Consider the following 22,641-nt stretch of genomic DNA (forward strand, 5'->3'; position numbering starts at 1 on the left):
GGTTGAAGGGAGTCAGTAAGAGGAGGAACGTTAATGAGATGAAAAGCCCTTGACTCCACCCTATTGAGAAGAGCTGTATGTGGGGAGCCTTCCCACACATGAGACTTGTACTCCACACAGGGATGAATAAAACCACTGTATAGAGTCAGCAATTGTGCAGGGATAAAGAGGGAACAGAGTCAGCTTAGCACACCTAATCTCTTGGAAGCAGAATTTAAAAGAGATGTAATATGATCTTTTCAAGATAAGTCCCGCGTAAATGAAACCCCAAGCATGTACAAGGATGATGCAGGATTAAGCTGAATATTATTTAACATTAGTGGGTATACCTGTGGAAGATTTTATCGGGATGATAGGTGTAAAAACTGAGTCTTTGGTGCATTAAAAACAACCAGATTATTTTTACCCCAGTCAGAGATACGAACCGAGTCAGACATTAGGTATGCCATAGCCTCATCCCTTGTTTACTGAAGTAACTGCTGAGATAGACGTTGCAGGAACCGAATGGAAAGGTGAAGGGTGGAGTCATCAGCAGATGAGTGGATAGGGCTAGATGTACAGCTTAGAAGGTCATTGATGAATACAAGGAAGAGAGCTGGTGATAGGACAGAGCCCTGAGGAACACCACTGTTAATAGAATGATGGCCGTCTACAAGAGCGGCTATAGAATGACCAGAAAGGAAGTTAGATATGAAGGCAAAGATAGAAGGATAGAAACCGTAAGAGGGCAGTTTGGAAATTAAAGATTTATGCCACACTAGATCGAAAGCCTTTGAGATGTCAAGTGCAATGGCAAAGCTTTCTCCAAAGTCCTGATAGGAGGATGACCAGGAGTCTGAAAGGTAGGTGAGAAGATCGCGAGTGGAGCGTCCCTGACGGAACCCATATTGATGATCAGGACGAAGGTTATGATAGGAAAGATGCCCTAAAAAATTTCTATTAAGAATTGACTCAAAAACTTTTGAGATACAGGATGTTAAAACAATTGGACGATAGTTATAGGGTTGGGAATGGTCACCCTTCTATGGGACTGGCTGAATGAGAGAAAACTTCCAGCAAGAACGAAAGGTACAAGCTGATAGACAAAGGCGAAAGAGTTTGCCTAGGCAGGGTGTAAGAACAGAAGCACAGTTCTTGAGGACAACAGGAGGGACTCCATCAGGCCCATATGCCTTAGTAGTATTAAGGCCTATGATGGCAAAAGATACATCAGCTGAAGAAATTTCAATGTAAGCCATGAGGAAGTCAGAGGGGGGATGTGATGGAGGAACAGCACTGGAATCATCTAAGGTGGAATTGGAGGAGAAAGTCTGAGCAAAGAGATCTTCTTTATCAGTAGAAGATATAGCTACAGAGCCATCAGAGTAGAAAAGAGGAGGGAAGGATGATGAAGTAAAGTTGTTAGAAAGGTTTTTGGCAAGGTGCCAGAAGGAGCGGGAAGAATTCGAGTTGGAGAGTTGAGAGCATGTAGTATGGATGAAATTATTTTTAGCAGAGCGAAGAACATACTTATCATGATTCCGGGCAGAAACGTATGAAAGATGTGATTCAGGGGTGGGTTGGCTCTAGTACCTTTTATAGGCCCTCTCCTTGTTGCGGACAGCATTAGAACAAGCATAATTAAACCAAGCCTTTCTTGCATTAGTCAAAGGATATGAGAAAGGAATGTATGCTTCCATGCCTGAGAGAATAACCTTTGTAATGCGCAATGCACACTCTGATGGCTCCCAGCCATAGAAGCAATAATCATTCCAGGGAAAATCAAAGAAGTACTGCCTGAGGGCCTCCCAATCTGCAGCTCCAAAGTGCCACAGATGATGTTTTTTTGAAGGGTCCACAGTAAGATGGGAGCTACCCCGCCCATAAGATATTGCACCAGTTACTGTGATCATATCATTGACCTTGAGATAGTAGGGTCTTAATGTTGCGTGAGAGCTGGAGAGCTCCCACAAGATGCTTCATCAATGGGTTTTCAGAGTTTCATAGAGGCTGTTTCTATTTTTCATAAAAAAAGGCTGTTCATCAGTATGGTATCTTTAATTATTGACATAACTGGAGGAACAGGAACCTCTGCAGTGACACTACAACTCACCACCATAGCTATGAGGATTGGGGGTGTCAGCAGCCACCTCCCCTCTAACTGGTATCTGCCACTGAACACATAATTACCTTTAACATTAACGAAAATATCGCTGTGGGTATGGCTACCCCATGACTATTACGCGTGGACGTATATATACGTCAGTGGGACACTGCGGGTTAAGGATATCTGCATACACCTCATCAACCCCACCTGCTTTCCCATTTTTCAGCCGCTTCACAGTACTCTTCACGTGTGTGAGTGTCACGTTTCCTGGCACTGCATTCCTTCTCTGCACACACCCCAAACCAATCATGTTTACAGCCACTCTGCTCTCTCTCTTCTCATTCATCAGGCTTTCAAAGTATTCTTTCCATCTGGTCCTTACTTCATCCTCATGGGTTAATAATCTACCACCTACATCCTTCACACCATTACATTTCTTTCCGCCTTCACTTGCACAGTATATTTCCGTACCTCATTCCAGAGTAACTTCCTATTTTCAGAGTAGTTTGCATTCATTTTTCTCCCTTGATCATCAATTACCTTCTTTTTCATCTTCACTAGTCTCTTTATGTGCCTCTTCCTCTCAATATATTCAGTTCTTATTTCAACTGAACTCCTTTCCTGTAACCACTTTAGCCACTTCCTCCTCTTTTCATCCACCGCTGTCTTAACCTCCTCATCCCAGCATACCATACCGTTCTTCTTTGTTGTTACTCTTGCCACACCAAACACTGCTTTAGCATTCGTAACTAAGCAATCCCTCTATGCATTCCACAGGCTGTCCAGATCCATTTCATTCCAATTCACTGATTCTAACTCCTCCACATTGGTCCCATAATCATCTGCCATTTTTTTGATCCTCATCTTCACAACTTTCAGTCTTTCTCCCTGACTGCTCCTCTTTCCCCTGATCCATCTCACTCCTCTCAATTTGATCTTGCATACCATAATCGTATGATCTGACAGACCTCCACATCGTCCTCACACGGCCAATGTGTCAGTAACCATTACCATCATCGACCTTTCTATGACCACTTAATCAGTCAGGCTTCTTTCAACTCGATCCCCGTTCACTCCATACCATGTGTGTGCTTATGTGCATCTTTGTGTTTGAAATACGAGTTACAAATGCACAACCTCTTCTCCTGACACATATCCTTAATCGCTTCACATTATCATTTTCTCCTGGTACTCTATAACAACCCATTGTGTCATCCTCAGGACCAGTGCCTACTCTTCCATTCATATCCCCCATTATGATCACACTTAAAGCTCCTGGGCATTTCTCCCACTACTTCACCCAGCTCATCCAAAAACCTGTCTTTCTCTCTCTCTCTCTCTCTCTCTAGACCTCACATGGTGCATACGCTACAATCATCACCACTTTCACCTTCTCAGACTTGAACTTGACATACATACACCTCGAGCTGACACATTTGTAGTCTCTCATTCCACTCTGCCACACGTCATTCATCAACAAAGCAACTCCTTCTTTGCATCTTAGTCGCCCATTCATGCCCAGTCTTATACATTTCACACCCTCCCACTCCTCCACTTCACACCCTTTCATCTTCGTTTCATACAATGCCATCACGGCATATCGTGCACTCTTGAACATATTCACCACTTTTCACCCTCTTGCTCTCCCTATTCACACCTTTCACATTTCACTTGGCCATGCGAGTCTGCCCATTCAGTTGGGGCCTTGGGCAGGTATTTTGCCCTCCTAGGCTCTCCGAAACGACTGCCATGATTAAGTGATTTTGGATCGGGGTATCTGGGAGACAGTTAACCCTGCCAGAAATCCTGGTTACATAGTTACCACCCAGCATACAAATGGTTTCCTGAGTACAGGAACCCATTTGGCTTCTCACTCAGTGTGGAGATCATATGGCATCTCTACACTACGTGAGTGGATGATGGGCGCCCCCATCCACCACACAACAGAAATATTACTTTCAAAAAGATTACACAATTTCCACTTTTGTAATAATCACCGTTTCGCTCTTCACACAACATAAATACACATGCACAATTATTATCTTCCTCTGGGTTAAGGTTGATACAAATAATTAAAATTTCACTCCTAGGTGCGAGGTTTAAAGTTCCCACACTGTCACCCTGGGCAGGCAGAGGGTAATTATAAGTAATCCCACCAATATCATGTAGCAGTTAGATTCCACATAGAAATACAAATCAATTTAAATCAAGTAAATCTGATTTCAATCAAATAAATCTGATTTTTAAAATTTTTTAAAATAAAAAATTCAAGAACCCAGGAGAGAGAGAGAGAGAGAGAGAGAGAGAGAGAGAGAGAGAGAGAGAGAGAGAGAGAGAGAGAGAGAGAGATTGTGGAAGGCATGAGATAATGCTGACAAAGAATTATTAGCTGCATATTTTTCAATTCAGTGCATAATACCCATTGCTGGAGGAGGGGAGGGGGTTGGAGTAATGATATCTGTGGGTTAACTTCTTAGCCAGTGTTAAGGAACACACTTGTAATCACACAACACTTGCCTCACATCTACATTCTCACGGGGAATACAGTGACCACAGCCTACCCAAGCGGCTGCGCGGTAGAGTTACGCACATACGTGGCAACAAAGCAAAACTTGTCCAAGTATGTCTCGGCAACACCGCTTCGACCGGAAGTGGAGTCAGTTCACCTTAGCTAGCCCGGCAGGACGGGCGCTCTGCGATCTTATGTAGCCCAGTTCTTAATATATCCAGGTTCCGTCCACTCTGTGTTTCTTTTACGAACCATATCACTTTATAGAACCTACAGAACTTAACTCAGTCGAGTACATAACAATATCCACCCCTCATTTCATAGACATAAGCATAAAACTGTAAAAATGGTAAGTACACATGATCGAATTTAATTTATAGTGGTCCCTCCCTGGTCACAATTTTGCTACTTGAAATAAGTTTAGTGTGTATTCAGGGACGACTGAACAACCTGTGCTGGTAAATTAACTAAATATACATAGCACAAGTCCAAACTCTCATGTTGGACTGGGACATGACAAGTGATTTTCAAGCAATCACATAGTAAAGTGATGGCTGGTGTGAAAATTATTTATGGATATCTATCTGCTGTTGAAACTAATTAGACGTAGAAACTCTCTCATCTAGAACACTGAACTTTAAGAACATTTTGAATACTGTGCTAGTCATGAACTGCTGTGGAGAGGATGTACGGCCATAGTAGTATCCCATGCTGGATCTTTTAAAATACAAATATTAATAATAATGGAGGGGGGGGGGACAAAACTAGAAGCTATAGAGATTAAAGGGGGTTTATGTTTCACGGTTTCCAAAAAGAGTGAGAGGCCACAATACACATTCTTTTAATCTACAGTGCACGAATAAAGGCATGATTAAAACCTACATACATTGTATTTATATAAATAGGATCTTAGTAAATGATGACATGACAAAATGAAAAAGTATGCTATAGAGACTGACTAATTACAAGGTCTTGGCAGTTTAAGAAAGGGAACTGCTGGTGCATATCAACAGCAAACTCTAAACGGAACATTATGGAAAAATATGTTAGTAAATAAGTAAAAAAATCACACTGGATATAAGCTGTGGGTTACAGACTGACTGACTAATTACAGGATTCCGGCAGTTTAACCCGCCCCGTCCCGACCACTTTTCGACCACTGGTACCCCCCAATCCCGACCATTTTTCGACCCTTTTTTTTTTTGCTTAAACTTTCGCTTTTGGTCAGAAACAATGGTCAGTGGCAAAGAAATTGGTCCCTGGGGTCCCTAATTAGCTTAACCAGGTATGCCTTGGTCCCACCTGGCCCCGTGTTCTCCCTAGGCGGTCTGAGCCTCAAACGTTTTCTATGGTATTATAAGTCTGGGAAACCAATGAAAGTAAGTAGAAATGAATTTATTACAAACATAAAAACATGTGATAAAAGAGTATATTGGATTTTATACAAAAATAGAGCACAAATAAGCATTGTACCATCGTGCGAAACGAGCAAAATCGGCCAACTTGGTCACGATGAATCGCTAATATTCTAAAATCATGATACATATAATTTTTTTTACTTACATAATACTTCTACAATAACATTCTACCATTTTACATTTTATTGAACTGTTTTTACGTATTCACAGGCCTTTTGATAACATTTAGCGTAATGTTAGCGCTTATTTACGTAGCGAGTGAACTCGCTGTGACTGTTGTTTCAACTCGTATTGTGCTTTTTCTACTTACATAATACTTTTCTAATATTATTATACACTTTTCAACTTTATAGAACTGTTTTGAGAAATTTTCAGGCCTTACGTAAATATATAGCGTAATAATAGCGCATAATAATACACACGGTGAAGTCGCTATGACAACTATTTCAACTTACAACCTATTTTTGTACTTATATAATAATTCTCCACTAACATTGCACATGTAAACACTTGATATAATTGATATCACATCATTTCTGAACTTACGATGGAACTGAGCGTCATATTTTTACACAGGGAGTGTTATCGCGATATCATTTGTTTCATCTTACACTATAGTAGGACTCGCGCACGTTTGCGGCTGTGGTGTGGCCCGCACCTGTGTACAGTGTTGCCACGTTTTCTATACCGTTATCTCTTTCTCTCTCTCTCTCTCTCTCTCTCTCTCTCTCTCTCCTGGCGGGAAATGTGAGCCACCCTGAGTACTTTTGATTCTTTTATAAGTTATTTATAATTGTGCTTTCATTTGTTAGTTTGGTTTTGTTATATTTAGTGATGCCAACAATGCATTCAATGCATGCCCCTCTCCTGCATCTCTCTCTCTCTCTCTCTCTCTCTCTCTCTATATATATATATATATATATATATATATATATGCAGAGACTTCACTTCACCGTGAAGATATGTATGCAAACTAACCACAGGAGATATGAAAGGAGCTACAGTGAGTACTTTCGTATATACTTGCATACAAAAATTATGGTCACACTTTAAAAACAACTACAGCTGACTAAATGAGCCATCCTCTGCCCTAAACCTGTGGTCTGAACAGTGACAGGAGATTGCTGCAGCCTTTCATAACTCTGGTATCAGCGAGTGCCTGGCGGTGTTTACTATGAAACGGCACTTGTTCTGACCACACCAGAGGCTGTGTGTGTTTATCCTTTCCCTCTGCCTCCACAGTGGATGAAGGGAAGGTCAGCTTGTTGTGGGTAATGGGTGCAGAAGGTGTACCAGTTAGCAAATTAGTTTTGCCTGCAATACTAATAAACCCATTCATGCAATCAGGTCCGAGACTTGCATGATTTTGTCACCAGGTGCCAGGCTTCAGGGTGAAGCAGAGCAGGCAGCAGAGCAGAAATAAAGGAGGAGATTGAGCAAGAAATAGATAATTCTGGGTGTCAAAACCTTCTTCTGCTGCGTGTGCATCTTCTCTAAGGGCAGGACCAACAACTTTACATGGGTGACTAATGTACAAAAGGCACTGATTATCATCTGGAGAAAAGGCTGCCTGACAGCAGAGGACATGGTGACTGCAGCAGACGACATAATGACATGAAGGCTTCAGTGCCAGTGTTGAGATGGCCATCCAAACTATGCTTCCACCTCCAACCTGAGCCATGTTTCGGCATGGGTCACCCGACGAGGGTCCAAACTGGGCCATTGATGACCATTATGTGTGTAAGGGTTAATGGGTATCTTAGTGAATGGCTCACGATCGGTGTGGGCGTGCGACAAGGTTGTGTAATGTCCCCATGGTTGTTCAATATATATATGGATGGGGTGATGAGAGAAGTAAAAACAAGAGTAATGGAGAGAGGGATGGCATTGGTAATGAATGGTGATGGATGGAATATCTCAAATTTGCTGTATGCGATGATCCAGTGTTGCTTACAAATACAGGACAAGAACTTGGTAGGCTAATGCAGAGTTCTGCTGATGTTTGTGAGCGTCGCGCCTTGAGAGTAAATGTAGAAGTGATGGTTATTGAGAGAGAAGGTGATTCCCAGTGCGATGGTACAGTGAATGGAGAGAGACTAGAATTTGTGAGAGAGTTCAAGTGCCTGGGTACAGTGATAGAAGAGAGGAAAATGTGCAAAAGAAGTTGAAAGTAGAGTGACAAACGGAAGAAAGGCAGCTGGTACAATGAAGGCCTTGATAGGAAACAGAGGCTTGAGCGTTGCAGCTGCACGAGGCTTACATGAAGGAGTGTTAGTGCCAACTTTAACATATGGATGTGAAACAATGGTGTGGCATGAAAATGAAAAGTTAAGAGTAAGAGCAGTGGAGATGGGACTGCTGAGGAATGTATGTGGAATGCAGAGGGTGGATAGGATACGAAACTGTGTGATTCGTGAAAGATGTGGAGTGAGGAAGTCGGTGGACACCAGAATCGAAGAAAGTGTAATGAGATGGAATGGTCATGTGGAGAGAATGGATAACAATAGAGTGGTGAAAAAGGTATATCTAAGCGAATCTGAAGAAGGGAGAAGGCGAGGTAGGCCAATGTGGAGGGGGAGAGATACGATGGATGAGTGTGTGAGGAAGAGATGGTTGGAAGTCGGTGAGGCTAGGGAACTGACAAGAGACTGAGCTGCCTGGATAAATGTTGTGAGGAGAAGTACATGATCAGGGATTTGGCACCTCTTTTTAATGTGGCAGCGTCCGGATTGATCCTATCGGATACGTTTATTTGAACGTTAGAGAACGTGATGAATGTTTTTGGCATATCCGTATGAGCCAGGATTCCGAGGAGTTGAATGATGAATGAATGGAAGCGTGGCCCATTGGACTGGGCAAATTTAGGCTGTCTGGACATTGCTACTCCTCACCGTGCCCTAGGGTGGGAAAGGAGGTCTGGATGATGATGATGATAACATCAACAAAATATTAATTGCAGTAAGAGTAGTTGTAGTAAAAGTAGCCATGGCTCAGTGGGTTAGAGCGCTCCGCTCTGACCGAAGGGTCGGAGGATCGAATCCACCCAAGGGTCGTTGGTAGACATAAGGAAGGGCATCCGGTCATAAAATGCTACATGCCCCAGTCCAAAAGTCCTCTACCAAGGGGCAACGCCTTAGCCCTTCGGGGATACCTGGCGTAAAACCAAATTATTATTATATTAATTATTAATAGTGGTAGGAGTAGTAGTGGTACTAGTAGTAGTGGTAGTAGTAGTAGTAGTACTAGTAGTAGTGGTAGTAGTAGTAGTAGTACTAGTGGTAGTAGTAGTAGTAGTAGTAGTAGTAGTAATAGTAATAATAATAATAATAATAATAATAATAATACAAATAATAATAAAAATAATAATGATATTAATTGATATATCATTATTATTAGCATTATTATTATTATTATATTAACAAGAACAACAACAGCAATAATACCCCTTCACTGCAAAAATTACCCTCATAAATTTAATATAATAGTCCGGTAGTAGCAAGAACAAACTACTATACTCGTATAGGCCATCAGATTTCAAGGGTTAAATAAATAATTTATGAACGTTGTTCATTATTTCACTACTGGGTATGAAAGGGAAAGATATGTATTTTAACCCATCACGTCCCGACCACTTTCACACCTCTGACACCCCCCAGTCCCGACTATTTTTGGCATTTTTTGGGGGGGGCTAAAACCTCCACTTTTGGTGAGAAACATCGAAAATTCATAGAGAAATCGCTCACCTGAGGTTTAAAATACTCAATACAGGTAGGAGTACCTCCTTACCTTACAGGGTTATCTATCAGGCTGGCTGCAAATAAAACGAGTTCTATAGGAGGATATCTATTCCACACCACTCCTAAACGGTATTTATTTATTTATTTGGTACGAATTTATATGTAGTATGAGAGTATATTGGTTTTCAAACAGTAATATAGGCATTATAAGCATTGTTTCACTCACTAACTCATCACCATTCCTGACCTTCTTTTGCCACATTACCTGATCATCATTTCTGACTGTCTCTTCCTCTAATGCTATGTAAACTTTGTCCTCCACATTGTCATCCATTGGGGAATCACTCTGGCCCTGAATGTCTTTATTGGCCAGGTCACTGGTAACAGGTGAATTGCCGAGACAATGGCATGCAGGGGGGGGGGAGGTTATGCAGTGTAAGGCATTGTCCCTGCTTGGCATCTTGTAGAGGAATAGAGGAAGGTGTCCCGTGTATATGTACGAAAAATCACGTGCGGATTTTGAAAATTGAGCAAATTATGGACCTTGCAATTGCAAAATGTACAGTACGTCGACGAGACTGGCAAATGCAAAATGTTGCAACGTACCCATATGTCGACGGGACGTCTCGGGTTAATCTTATCCAGCTTTACGGAAACTTAATATAGAGCCATAAAACTTCCGTGGATTGTTATTACTTGCCTCTGTTATTTTTTTTAATTACTGTTATGGTCTGGTGCATGAAGGTGCTGCAACTTCATGTGCTACAGTATATAATGTGTGGACAACAAAGAGTTTCAGTCCAAGGAATGCTTGGGGTTTTTTGTTTATATAATGCTGCCAGGGAAATGTAACTGATCAACTAGGCCTTGTAGTTAACGGGGGGGGGGGGGGTGTTGCGAGTAGTCAGATCCCTGGCCTTTACTCTTTTGATGGGCACTAAGACTTTAGATGAGAGGTGGAGTAAACTGAAAAAAAAAAAATGCTAAACCTGCGACCCACAGATGAGACGAGAGGGTCATTTTTAGGTCCCGCCATGGACTCCGGAGAAGGAATGTACCTCATACGACCCAGACTGAATAAGCATTTACCAGGTGAGTTAGAAAAAGTGGTATAGAATTGGCCCTGCCGTATATTGGCTGGATAAAGGGGTAGGATAATGATGATTATGATGATGATTTCCATATTGGTTTCAATAGTGCATTCATATCTGACTACATGTATTACAGGGGAAAAAGATGATGATGATGATGATGATGATTTTGATGATGGTTTTTTGTTGGCTTAATTTAATACAGCATACAATATTGACCAACACCTTTATTAGAAGGACTTAGAGTTTTGATTATGATGATTTAGTAATTAGACTGCGTATACCACTTTCCTCCCCATTCATTAATGAGAGAGGCTGGCTGATAATGTTACTGATTTGCGTCTTTCTTTAAAAATTTTATATAACATTACCATCGTCATTAATGAATTACATGAAAATTAAAGATATAAATAGAATATTAACGTTTTAGTGAATTGTCTTGACACTCCCTGGCGCTGATAAACGTCCTTTGCTATCTGTATCATTTTGCCTTTCCTGCATTGGCCCAGCGTTGGCTCCAAATAACTCAAAGGGAGTAAAATAGGATAATAACACCTTTGCCCATTTTTGTGATGGTCTTGCCAATCTCTTCCTCATATAACATACTAGTAATATTTGGACCATGCGATAGCGTAGCCTCAGTCCCTGTATCCGGAAGTGGGTAATGTGGGACTACAATATTTTTACCTGTTTTAGTTTCCCTCAGTGATATCTTTATCATTTTGTCATTTCTGCGTCAGCCCAGCCTCGTAACCGTACAGTTCAAAGGGTACAAAACAGGACTTGATGTTCACCTACTGACCTGTTTTAGTGACCTCCCTAGCTATTGTCTTCCTCGGACAAACGTCCAGCATTATCTGTACGGTGTTGCCTTCCAGCAGCATTTGCGTAGTAGAACCCAGCTGGTTAACTGAGATCAACAAGATGTGTTTGTTCTTCTCCTTCTGGTCCCAAACTTCCCGTTTGAGTCCGTCTATAACAAACTGAGCAGATTTGGCATAATATTTTAGGACAAAAATACTTATATACGAGTAGTGTTTACCTTCACCAGGTAAATCTTTAATGTTTCTCATGACCTTCACCTAGGACAGTTCTTACACCAAATTTAATCAATTGGTCCACTTGTTGACCTTATCAGGAATGATGCAATTCCATCCAATATTGTTTGATGAAGTTGCAAATGGCCAGACAGATATACAGACAAACAGATCCATAAAGTAACTTTCTTGGTGGAGCTACCAGCAAAATACAGGCTGCATTATCTGGAAGGGAATGGACAAAGAAGATGCTACTTTTAAAAGTTGAACGTAAACATACTTATGTAGAAAGACAAAGGAACAACTGACATGTTACTTTATGAATAATATATCAAGAGTGCATGCTGTATCCAGATGTTCATTTCATCTCCAGAAAATTATCACTATCCGCTTGACTACTAGGATTTCCATCTAAGTTGCATAAATTACTCTGGCTTGATAAGAATGAAATATAGATGAACTGCTGAGCTTGAAATTTAAGACGAGTACCTGGGGGTAGCACCCTGCCTAAAACATGGTTTGGGTAGAGATATTGCATATGCCAACTCTTTTTCCTATATAGAAACAGACTGTGGCCATCCATTGCACACACACACACACACACGCACACACACACACACACACACACACACACACACACACACGCACACGCACGCACGCGCGCGCGCGCCCGTATTAGATAGCCCTCGGTTACACATGGCTAATTATACCTTAACTGCCTGCTCCTCAGCTATGCCAATGGAAAAAAATCTTGACAGGGTTGTCGAGTAGATCCTCAAGAGGCTGCAGTGGCTCAACAACTAGCCTCACTGATAGGAGGGCAATGAGGTTGCCGGCGTAGCTCTGCATCAGCACCAGTGTCGTTAACATCCACATCCCCAGCACCACACGCTCACACCATATCCATCATGACTCTTCACTCAGATCTGGTAAAAATAAGGGGGGAGGGGCATTGTAAAGGAAACTAAAATGATAATGCAGTTGTTCTGAAGGAAAAAATAAAGAAAACCCTCCAGTGGTAGCGTCATCATAGTAACGTACTACGAATATGATCACAGGTGAACCTGTGCATAGGAGACCTCAAAGTACTTCTTACCTAACAATCATCTTGCCCGATACACCTCCGCTAGTATATTGCTTTCTCAAAATATGTTGATATTAAGAACACAGAGTTAACATGCAAGAGGATATTAAGATATGAAAAGCCAAAAACGTTCCTAAGAATGACATGGTACTAAAACACGGATCACAGTCTTACACTGTTGAAGCATCACACGAATGCAGTTAGAAGTGCTGGCTAACAACTTTGACGACGTGAAGCATGAAGGTGCCAGCAGTCTATGAATTTAACAGCTGTATTCTTAAATGTGGTGTGGATGCAATTATGAAAGAAAGCATTAGGAGAAATACTGTGAGGTGGGTTGGCCATGTGGAGATGGTGGAGAGTGAGAGATTAACCAGGAGAGTTTATGTGAGTACAGTGGAGAGGGAGAAGGAGACCTAGGATGAGATGGAGGGATGGAGTGAAGTATATGAAAGAGGGGGTGTGAGTTTGGGGGAGGGCAGCGTAATGGCAGGGGACAGGGGGACATGAAGACGATTTGTTTGTGATCACCCCTCACGGGATTAAGGCATCTGGTTATAGACAGATGTGACTGACAATAGTGGGGCCTAGTAAATACAGGAATAATTTTACTTGAAAATACATTAGCTATTAAAAGAAAAAACAAAAGGCATCTGAGTTCCCTCCTTAGGTGGCATTCTTGTTCACATTGTTCATTGGACTTCACAGCATCCACGGTGTGGACCAGGCTGTAAGATAGGAACTGCAAAGCAAGAAGAATCCATTATCACCCACCTCGCTGCAGCAGTACACGAATGCAGTTAGAACTGCTGGTCAGCAAACAAGACGGACAGAGTGTGTTGTGTAAGAGACATGACGGGGCCACCATCAGCACCATATACACCTCAAGAGCCACTAAGATTCCAGCCCACACCTCGGTGGTCAGACCAGCAGGAAGCCTGATAGGTTCATCTCTGGGCCAAGACGACCTGACAGGATGGCGAGTAACTGATGGCTATGGGGTAGGTGAAGTCTACCACTGTGGCACGTTGTGGCATCCTAGTAAACTGCCCAAGCTAAAGTCTGCTTCCTGTAGGGACCAGAGGAGATCATTGGTTTTCGATTGGTATAATGGAAGCAGTGGAAGCAATGAAGAAAGTTATAATGGGGAAAATATCAAGAGTTGATGGAGCGTGTGGTGCAGTGCTGAAGCACGGGGAAGAGATAGTAGTATAATGGATATGGAAGATATGCAGACTGGCCTAGGAGAAAGGTAGAGTCCTGAGGAATTGAGAGTTAGGTATAATAATTATTCTCCTGTACGAAGGTAAAGGGGAAAAACGTGTGTGGTAATAATAGGGGCATTTGTTTTCTTTGTGTAATAGGAAAAGTATATGGCAGGATACTTAATGAGAGAGTTAGATCAGTAACAGAGGAATTAGTTCGAGAAGAACAGGGTGGTTTTAGGATTGGAAGAGGTTGTGTATATCAGATTTTCATCCTTGGATCTTTAGTGGAAAAGTTTCTAGAGAAGTGAGGGAAGTTGTATTTGTCCTTCATGGATTTGGGGAAAGCATATGGCAGAGTGGATAGACAAGGAATGTGGAGCATATTAAAAATATATGGAGAAAGCAATGAATGCCGTGAAGAGATTGTATGTAGACGCTAGGGTCTGTGTGTGTGTGGAAGGCAAACTGAGTTATTTTTTTTACCTGAATGTTGGGTTGAAACAGGGATGTGTCATGTTTTCATGGTCGTTCAATTTGTATATGGATGAAGTTTTAAATGAGATACAAGGCAGAGTAGTGGATGTTGGAGTTGCCCCAAATGAGAGAGAGCAGCATTTGGAATTCTCCTGTTCTGTTGTTTGCAGATGATACGGTCTTGTTAGAGGAAGACGAAGGGCAACTGCAGTACTTGCTCAATGAGTGTGGTAGAGTAAGTAAGAAAGGGAATCTTAAGAAGAATTTAGGGAAGAGTTAAGCTGTGGTATTCGAAAGAAACGAAGTCACTGAATGCACAGTGAGGCTGGATAGTGTTGAAATGGAATATATAACTTCATTTAAATACTTGGGTAGAATGATGAGGAAGGATGGAAGCTTGGAGGCTGAAGTGCTTGAAAGACCACAGCAGGGAAGAAAGGTTGCTGGTTCATTGTGAGCAGCGATAAGAAGTAGGCTACACCGTCATCTGATAGCACTCATGACTAATGTAACATTGCCATCTTGCAGAACTTCCGCCTATCAGAAATCTTTTATTCCCCGAAATGCATCTCTTTGGAACTCGCTTCCCCAGAGTTGTTTCCTCCAAAAGTTCAACCTACAGCTGTTCAAGTCCAACTGTTACAGATTTTTTATGAATGGATGATACCAGCAATCTGGTGTATGGATTAATTTTTAATTCATTAGTTTTTCTTTCCTCTGTTCTGTTATTTAAAAAAAAAAAAGTGAGCATGGAAGTACAACAGTCACTGCCTGTCAGTGCTGTGATCCACAATGTAACATAAGAATGGTAAGTTTGGACAATGCAGGAAGGGCACAATTCAAGAGTGAGAGAAGTGGGAATGAAGTATTTTGAGGGGAGCATGTGGAGTTACATGCAGAGACAGACTAACAACTGAGGAAGTGAATGAGCGTTGTAGTGTGGATGTTGATGTAATCGAAAGAAATAGGAGAAACACACTGAGGCCATTGTTCTTAAAACTGAAGCCATTTGTTCTTGCCTTACTCTCAAATGTTTTCCCCATTTTGGTTTAAATTGGATCGAATCTGTTTAAGCTGACCTTGTTAGGTCAGATTTTGCCCTAGACCATGACCTTGGCCTTTGTTCTGTTACCAAAAACAATAAACCAATTAATTTACTGTCAACCCCTCCACCAAGATTGGTTGAAATTTGATGAAAACTCAGTTTCTTGGATCTCACACACACACACACACACACACACACACACACACACACACACGAGTAAAACGTAGTATCCGATGTTGTTTCGTGAGAGGGGATATTATCAATGAAATGCACTCACCCTATTGTACACCATGCCTGCCATCCCCATCTATATGCAGTCACTGTTTAGATAACCCCAGTGACTGTCAGGCGGATGCACATACTTGATCCTGGAAAAGAAAGGAAATGTTGCTCCAACACGAGAGAGAGAGAGAGAGAGAGAGAGAGAGAGAGAGAGAGAGAGAGAGAGAGAGAGAGAGAGAGAGAGAGAGAATATGGTTTCAAATATATGTATATGACTGTTTCAAAACACTAAAAACTCCAAACAGAAATGTCAGGACTGGAAAAAACTAAATGTGCTGCCAAAGAAAAATAAGAGAATATCAGATGGATAAGAAAATATGAACTTTTGTCTTATTATTTGAAAGGTTAACAAAAATCTGAACTTTAGCCTATGCTTAGTTCCTTTAAAGTCACGAATACCTCGAACCACCAAATGATTTTATTCAGTTTTGGAGTGCCCCTAAAACCCCCTCTCGTGTTATGACACGAAACGAGTCCAAATGGTGTTAGGCTGAAGAGGAACCAGTGACACACTATGATGCTCTTGTCATTGTTGATCTGAAGGGATGCCGATTAGCCAATGTTGGACAAAAATATCTACCAGAAATCAAGTTTTTGCATGGAGAGTGTCAATCTTTGCTGAGTCATAAGAGATGGTGTGTATTTCAGGGGCAACACTCAATTAGTTTGCTTTCTCTCAGCTTTTGGTGGGGAGGAGTGCGTACATGCATTTTTTGGCGATATACTCAGAAATTCTAAGCCCTGTCAATCTTCCGAACACACCAGGCGAAAGCCCATAAAATTCTGCATATAGAAATATGCTTAGGTCTTGCATGGTGCGGGTGAAATATTGTGGCAGGGTGTTGGGAACAGGGGCACACCCAGGAATATTTTTCTGGGGGGGGCCATTAAAATGAAAATTGTGGCTAGAATAAATCTAATGCAAGTCACTTTTATTTTCTTAAAAGAAGGAAATTTTGGGGGGAGTCATGGCCCCTTTGGCCCCCCCCTGGGTGCACCCCTGGTTGGGAAGATATTTCCACTGTGGAAATACATTATTCTCACTGCATTTCGGTACTTTTGCTATATTTTTACATCAGTTTTGTGTGTTTTTATTAGTTTAACATATTGTATAGTATAAACATCCACGAAAATGATGATATACATTTTATATCAATATACGGGTAACCAATTTCTGGGGCAAATACAGTCCATGGGAATGTTTTCCTTTGTGTGTGAATCCAGGCTGCCCTCGTGGCATTTTCTCTGATCATGTCACACAAACGTACAGAAAACTTCAGGGGTGTGAAAAGGTAAAAAAAGAAGAAAAAAAAAGATAATGGGTGCTGCTTCTATTTTCTTCAGTAAAAAAGGATTTTAACTCCAGTGGTACATAAAATTGCCTGATGTTTTCGAAAATAAAATTGTGAAACGTAAGCACGTGAACTTCATCAACTGAAAAAGCAGAAAATGGAACGAAATTTCCTATGTATGCGAAATTCACGGACTGGCTAAGGTACATGCAAAAAAAAATAAAAATAAAAAGTAACAACGATAACTTATCTATTTATCTTCATCTGTCTGTCTATTTGTCTGTCCTATCAATTTTTCTGTTTGATGTCTGTCTGACCATCGGTCTGTAGCAAGATAATGATACATTATTCTCCGAGGAGGTGGTCACAGAGAAATAGCCTCCATGTCATCCTATTCTCCTCGATCTGGCTGGCCTCCCTCCAGTTCACATCATCCTCTTTCATATCCCTATTCACCCCATCCTACCAACTAATCCTTGGTCTCCATCTCCTTCCCACCTCCACACCACTCACATGTTCTCCTAATTTGTGTCTCATCCTGTGTTTTCCATATGTATATATATGTGGAATTCATGGAGTTAACGATGGTTTCATTGAGCCCATTCTTGGTACTGCAGGCAATGAATTTCTTCTCTCCAGGATGGTCAGGGTCGTTAATCACCCTGGACTTCTCAGTGTCAGTTACAACTCTTGACACTACTGGTTGGGTCCTCTCGGATAGCCTGAAGAAAGGGGAAAGATGTGGCAAATAAACTGAAGCATTTAAATGGACTTTTGTCACCATAAAATTTTTAAAAAATTCTTCGTATGACTAACGCCACAGCCCTTGACATAATCAGCCAGAGCCTCTCTGACAGCCTGAAGAATTATTAGAGATATGGTTAAAAAAAAAAAAAAGTATTAAATGGAGCATTCAACATCATCATTATCATCATCAACAATTGAGACTCGTGACTCTAATAGCCAAAGGAATTGAAGAGAAATAATTAAGAACTTTTAGGACTAATTTCCTGCTCCTCATTATATTCTTTTCTTATAAGGTAATTCATAATAAGTCAATGCCTGATATGTGTTAGTGAATGTTTCTAACTGTCGACAGACATGTGTCATTGTAAATCAGAGGTGTGTGCGTGTGTGTTGTGTGTGTGTGTGTGTGTGTGTGTGTGTGTGTGTGTGTGTGTGTGTGTGTGTGTGCACTTCAGTAGACCTAACCTTTCCAAAGTGTGTGTATGTGTGTGTGTGTGTGTGTGTGTGTGTGTGTGTGTGTGTGTGTGTGTTTGCACTTCAGCAGACCCAACGCCTTTACCTTTGTAAATTTATCATACCAAATTTGGGTGAATTATTATTATTATTATTTTTTTGTCTGTCATATGTCGATTGACTGATTACACTTCAAAGTCCTGGCAGCGTAACACCAAAGGTCACTGCCGCTATAGGACTACATAATGGATAGATAGATAAATAGATAGATAGAGAGACAGATAGAAGCAGGAAGTCAAATGATGAGAAGGTGTTGTGTCTGCGAGAAGCGAGCAGCGCTAAACATGCTTACACGGAGGAAAGCTGACGACAGCGGCCAGTAAGGAGATGATGCAGTTAGCTGTCAGCAGTCCTCTCGTGAGAAAGGTCTGGTTGCCATGAGGAACATACGTGACACATCCTTACTACACCAGATTTTAGGAAAGAGAGTTTAGAAGGAGACAAGCGACCCTAGAGAGAGGTCGAGACGGAGATTAGCCTTAGAACAGAGAGAGAGAGAGAGATAGCGAGACAGGGAGGTAGCTACCCAGGACTTATACTATTATACCTGTTTAATATTTCCAAGACAAATAAAAATAGTCCCATACTATTCTTTACCTCTCCCGTCACTACATGACATCTGGTGGGGAAACTACTACAAGATATAAAAGCCGCTCGACCACAAGTCTAAAATATACTTCTCTACAAGTAACTACAAAGTCTTTATGACATTTGGTAGCAGCGAACGTATACGAACCTCGTCTACGAATCAACATTAAACTCCTACAAAATATCAAGATTGAAAAGAACCAAAAATATAAGATCCTGACAGTATTCTCTCCATCATGCCCCCTCCGTCTCCCAGATCATTACGCTGATGCAGAGGTCAAGAGATCACTCGACGCCTTGCAAGTAGCTTAACGACAAACCAGCAAATCTGCGGACATCGTCTCCGAATTAAAAGCAAATTTCTACAAATGCAACCGAGACTACAAGATTAGCTTCAGTTCTACAAAGTCTACAGCCATCTACAATCAACTACAGCCATCTACAATCAACTACAATTAACAACTCTACGTCGTCTGTATAATCTTCTACACGCACCTACAAGTAGCGGCAGTCTTCATCCCACAACGAGTAAATCACTAGAGAAAGGACCGAGAAAACTTCCACATAGAATAAAGGGAACAAACAAACGAAGAGTGAGACACGACTCACAACTCATCTTCACTCAAGTTACTCATCGCTACTCATTCACTCACCACAGCTACCAGTGTGGGAAGCCGACGTCACCATGTGCTGAGATGACATCACAACGCGAGTCTGCCATGCCAAGCAACGTGTGACTGACACCAGGCACTTCTCACCCACTACTCATTACTCATTATTCACATAGCTCCTACTCATATTCACTTATTTTCACAGTTAAGTTGGAAATTCGACGTTCTATGTTGAGGTTTGCCTGGGACAGCCGTTAACCACTACAAATACCAGGCCATGGAGTTTCCTGAGTAATATCGTCCATCAACACACCACTAGAATTATCAAGAGATCTTCAATCAAACCTGTATTTTCTTCCGAGATCGACTTTTGTATCGACACACCTCTACGATCTGTATCAAGTGGGTAAAATTATACTTGCTCATTTCTTCTCAGTGCTAAAATTAGCTATATTCAACTTATTTAATCATCTAGTTTGCTAGGACATAAATAAACAAGAGGCGTATTTCATAACATCATATCTTAATGACAGGAATATTTTCGCCACCACCCACGTTAATACCAGATGACACACAAATTGCCACAACATCAGACTCACAATTAAGAGACAGCCCACCCATTGTACAACCCACACCACACGTTATAGATAAGGAAACAAATACGGGAGTTTCGGATGATGAGTGGGAAACCCCTTCAGACGTTGAGAGTATCGACTTTGCAGCTGCCTTGAATACGTATGCCAATATACTTAACAGGGTTCACCGGTCCGGTCATACATATTCTACCATTCCCTCACATAACGATAAACTCGTACAAGTTGAATTAACAGAGCAATCATTAAATATGAATCAAGAAACAAATACTGCTGATCTAAAAACCACACCTCACGTTTTTGTGTATCACGAGGATAAGACTGCCCCAAAATTCTCTGGCACAGACAAGGATCGCATTGATGTCATTTCATTAATCAGTCAGTGCGAACAAATGTTCATCAAGCGCCACATACTAGATGAACAAGAGAAAATTGCTATTTTTTCATCTTGCATAAGCCAGGAAAGATGTCCAGCAAGCAATTTATTGCGCTCCGATAAGCTACATCGTGCTAGGACATATGATGAATTTAAAACTGAATTTCTGAAGAAATTTTCTGGAGGTATGAACTTCTTGCCAGGTATAATTCCAGAATTACATAAAATTGTAGATCTTGTAAGGGAGCACACTACAAACCATGTGCTCAGTGAAATAACTGCTGATGTCTCCACAATCAAGAGAACCCTATTAGCTACTCTGGAGAATTCTAAGTGGATAACAGATGATGGAAAGATGTCCCCAGACCTCGTCGTGGACATCATTGGTTATGTAGCTGCCTTGTGTAAATTACCTGATAGAACCCTTAAGATCGCCAGAACAATCGCGTACATCCCGGGAATGTGCTTACTAGACTTAATGAACGAGGTAGAGATGCAGTGCAGTAAAGCAGGTGTGGTCGACACACATGCACATTCTGGTAGAATCAGGGTACCTGAGACAGTATCAGCTGTGAAAACATCAACACCGATCCCAAACAGAGAACAAAATCGATCGCGACCTGAAATGAGGCAGCCCAAACAAACAAAGACGCCTAGACCTCGTTCCCACACGCCTTCCTACAGGCAGTTTCATAAGTTTTCGCGCAGCCCGAGCAGGTCTCGCGCCATAAACAACACTTTTTATGGGAAATCACCTCGTAGGTCACAGTCAAGGGATAGGTCCATTCTGTGTCATTACTGTGCAAAACCAGGACACACAAGGTATGAATGCTTTATCAAGGCAAAAGAGGATAATCAAAAGACACAAGGATTTGGTCCTTACTGTAGACATCATAGATACCAAGGGCACTGGACCAGTGATTGCAAAACAGTAGAAAAAATTGTGTCTATGTTCAAATCGGGGGAAGACCAAGTCATGACAAAAAACGAACAAACGTAAAGAAGAACAAGGTTAAACTTCACATAGGAGGCATGTTGGGAAATGAGTGTATCTTGATACCAGCTGTATGTGAGGATCAAAACGTTTCCTTATTTTTAGATACAGGCTCTCCAGTGAACTTAATAACACATGAAGAACTAAATAGAATTCTTAAAAATAAAAAGAAAGTAACTTTTCTGGATGAAGCTGATTTAGAATTAAACACAGTAGATGGTCAAGAGATTATAGTAAAAGGTATGATAAGATTAAATCTCAGTTTCACAGAAACTACAAGACCATTCTCTGCATTGTTCTATATCGTTGAAAACTTAGCAATTAAAGCTCATATGTTACTGGGCTTAAGATCCATGAGAACTGAGAACATAACTATACTCCCACAAATGAATGGAATAGACTTTGATAATGAATTTATAGAGGAAATACTTTCAGAGCCCTCACCGATTGGTAGAAGAGAGCCAAAAAGAATTGGTAATATTAAAGGCTTTAACAAACATACACAAACAGATGAGTGTATAGATCCACTTACACCAGCAACCCCATCCTCCAGAATTAGTGACCCAGATAACAGTACTGATTTATCAATTTTTCCAGCCCATCTCACTAATGATTTGGTTATACCACCTAATTCATACATGAAGGTTACCATAAAGAGCAAATTACGGAATAGTACTGTTCTTGTCTTAGAAGAATTATGTAAAGTAAAAGGATTGTCAGTAGAAAACGCATTATGTCATACGAACGACGAAGGGCTAACTCAGATATTCATTATTAATCACATGAATGGGGAAGTTCAGTTGAAGAAGGGAACTTGCATAGTTAATATTGAAAAATGTTTCGCCCCTGTGAAGGAAATAAATATTGGTGGAGTAACAAGTGAGATCAAATCTACGGATAGAGAAAGAATAAAAGAGAATTTAATTCACTCAGGTGAATTTGACGAAGAAAATGAT

This window comes from Coenobita brevimanus, chromosome 58 (genome assembly GCF_032717465.1).
Source record: "Coenobita brevimanus isolate Jiangsu-jjx chromosome 58, ASM3271746v2, whole genome shotgun sequence".
Taxonomy (NCBI): Eukaryota; Metazoa; Arthropoda; class Malacostraca; order Decapoda; family Coenobitidae; genus Coenobita; species Coenobita brevimanus.